Genomic DNA, 3,867 nt, shown 5'->3' with positions numbered 1-3,867 from the left:
CGGGATCGTAAGAACAAGAGGTTAGCCTTGTCTCAGGCATCGTACATCGTTTAAATGTTGATCAGGTACAAGATGCAGGATTCCAAAAGGGGTTTATTACCCTTCAGGCATGGAATAGTATTGTCTAAGGATCAATGTCCTAAGACACCTCAAGAGGTTGAGGAAATGAGACGGATTCCCTATGCTTCAGCTGTTGGAAGCTTAATGTATGCAATGTTGTGTACTAGACCTAACATTTGCTATGCAGTAGGGATTGTCAGTCGTTATCAATCCAATCTAGGATTAGATCAATGGACCTCCGTCAATACGATGCTCAAGTATCTTCGGAGAACGAGGGACTACATGCTCGTGTATGGAGATAATGATATGATCATTACATGATACACAAACTGTGACTTTCAGACTGATAGAGATTCTCGAAAATCGACATCAAGGTCAGTATTCACTCTAAATGGAGGAGCTGTAGTATGACGAAGCATCAAGCAAGGATGCATCACAGACTTCACTATGGAAGCCGAATACGTAGCCGCTTATGAAGTAGCTAAAGAGGCTATTTGGTTGAGAAAATTCCTTACAGATTTGGAAGTTGTTCCAAATATATCTTTGCCGATCACACTCTATTGTGATAACAACAAGGATGTGGAAAATTCGAAGGAACCTCAGAGTCATCATAGAGGCAAGCCTATAGAATGGAAATATCATTTGATCAGGGAGATTGTGCATCGCGATGATGTGATAGTCACGAAGATTGTGTCGGAGCACAACGTCGCTGATCCATTTACAAAGGCTCTCACGACTAAAGTGTTCGAGGGTCATCTGGAGAGTCTGGGTCTACAGGACATGCGACATATTGTTTAGGGCAAGTGGGAGATGATACTGGGGTATAGAATATGCCCTAGTTTATTGTGTATTGTACTTGTATTTTTCATGTATTGTACATTAGTCTCCGAGGCAATAGGACAAGTGGGAGATTGTTGGGATTGGTGTCCTAATTCTCTCTGAGTCTCGTAGTTTTTAAACATTGTACACATTATTATGAATAAAATAAGAGTTATGTTATTTTGCATTTATTCATATCCAATAAATAAAGATATATGGTTATTGTATATAAACATAAACATGTATATGAGATATACAAATCTTCAATTTCTAAGAGCTTCCCCTTCAATTTCAGAAATTGAAGATTTTATTCAACAATCACATGCAATCACTAACTCAATCAGCATCTTGACACTTCAAAATGCAACATGGAAGTAGGCTAGGTGTTTATCTTGTGTTGAATCCATCAAGCAACTAAAAAATCTTGGAAATTTCCATTATCTAAAATCAATTTGCAAATTTAATTGATTTTTCTAAAAAGTCAATTAACAAAAAAATTAATTTAAATTTTATTAAATTAAAAATTTCAATTCACTTAAATTAAACAAAATTCAATTTCCAAAATTGAATTTCTTAATTTGAAATTTATTTATTTTAATTAATTAAATAAATTTAATTAATTAATTAAAAGATAATTTAATATCAGATATTACATTAAACACCTAATTCATATATGAATCATATTCATGTAATTAACAATTAAATCAATATTTAAATATTTTAAACTCTCCAGTTATGTTTAATTTTATAAATTAAACGTTAATTATATCGAACATAATTATCCAAAATCTAATTCGAAATTGAACAACTCAAATTCAAATCCTAATTTGAAATTTGAATACTTTAAATTGAATTCCCAAAATTAATATGAATGGTTCAAATTCACTCAATATACTAATCCAAGAGAGACTTTATGGACTTACAAATCATGAGCTCCAATGATTTAAGATTAAGTGGCTAAACTCTTTATACCGAATTAATCAATATCTGTTAACTACCGAGACACACCACTATAGCTTATGTCGTTTTCTCAATGCAAGGGATTTGATACGTGTGTCGCATGTGTTAAGTAAGGTTTTTTTTTAAAAAAATTAATTATAAAATTTTGTGATAGTTCTTGGAAAAAAAATTATCGGATGATTTATTTAGCCTCTTAATTTTGAACTTTGAATGCAAACCAAAATATTTTTCTTATTTTTTTACTCTATTTATTTTGGATTGGATGATTTGATTATTCTCTTAATTTGAACCAAAGTATTATTTTTTTTTATTTCATGATAATCTATATTAAATTTTTTAATTGATTTAGATGATGTGATTATCTTTTTAATTTCAACCTTTAATTTAAACCACAATATTATTTTTTTTTGTATTTTTGTATGAAATTTCGTAATAATTCGTTCTTATTTGAAAAAAGATTATTTGATTATCTCCTCATTTCAATTTTTCAAATTTTAATTTAAACAAATATATTATTTTTTTATGCCGAAAAGCTCTAAAATCTCTCTGAAAACTCGACCTTTCTTAATTTGCAACGATTCTTCTTGAATTTAGACTTTGTTTTGAAATTTTATAAATTGGTGTGTACTGACAATAAATTTAAAAAGATAGAAAAAAGTACAAAAGTATGTCAAAAAAATAGTAAAAATTATTATAAGGCCCTAAACTCATTGGTGTACATTTACAAAAATAAAAAAAATGAAAAGAAAAAAAAAACAAAAGCATAAAAGTAGTCAATCACTCTCTTATCCATTACGTTACCGACCTCTAAATTACTTGAACCTTGAACTTCAAAAGTAAGGTCTTCTTCTCCACGGTCATTAGTATGTGAGAATTAGTAGGTAAAACTACATGTATAAAAAAGTAACTTCAAAAGCATATACAAAAATACATTAAATCATTTCAGATGTATTTATAAAGTTGAAAAATGGAAAAAAAAAATTAAAAAAAGATGATCAAACAAAAAAGAAAGATGTGATATCTTCTTCTAGACCTAGAACAGAAAGGAAAAGGAACACTAAGAAGAAATTAAAAAGAAAATTCGAAGGGAATGCTACAACAAATTTCTATAAAAAAAAATGAAAATTAACAAAGAAGTTGTATAGAGTCTATTATAGGCGGAAGATGAAAGTAGAGACTATTCCTAACTTATTCATTATTAAGAAAATCTACATCCTAATCTTAAGAGAAAAAGAAAATTCTAAGTTATTTTTCTTATAAATACATCATTATAACTCCGTATGAGATAAATTCAAGTTTTGAAGTATTTTTCAATATTTTACAAATTCTCCGATAAAGCTATTTTTCTTTGTTTTGCAAGTCACCTCTTTCTCCTACATTACAAATTTAAAGGTCAAGTGAGATTTTATTCCCCATCATTTAGTTTCAACAACACAAGTCTATCAATGAAGATGAAGTTTGGTACGGTGATGGCGATGAAAATAATGTTTGCCATGAATATGATGGTTGATTCCGCATTATTGGTCATTGGATCTATTATTGACAATCAAAGGATCATAAAACTCCCTTCCGAAGAAGATAAGGAAGTTAGATCAAAAGCCTTCAATAATATTAATTACTCTACAAAAATGTTAACATCTATTGGATTATCCATGTGAGCTTGTCCTACGCCCCGTGGATGCGTTTTGCATAACGATTGTTTTCCATGAAAATGCACATTAATTCTTATTATGCCACCCTTCTTTACTTTTGCATGTGTTTAAATCTTTTCCATTATTTTTAAGTTTATGGTTATGGTTATGCAAAGCAATAGTTTTTATGAATGAAACCATTACACTAGTTTATGGCTATGCATAGCAAAGTTATATTGTGAGACAAAAAATGGAACCATGCCATTATTTTATTTATCATTCTACTTTCAAGTTGTTAATATAAAGAACCATGATTTTAGTTTATTGTTCAGGTGGTAAAATTTTATTAAACAACTGGTTGGGTGCAAAAAATAGGTAGAATCGCCGTCAAGTATTT

The sequence above is a fragment of the Benincasa hispida genome, chromosome 3 (assembly GCF_009727055.1).
Source record: "Benincasa hispida cultivar B227 chromosome 3, ASM972705v1, whole genome shotgun sequence".
NCBI lineage: Eukaryota > Viridiplantae > Streptophyta > Magnoliopsida > Cucurbitales > Cucurbitaceae > Benincasa > Benincasa hispida.
Note: the sequence above shows the minus strand (reverse complement) of the source record.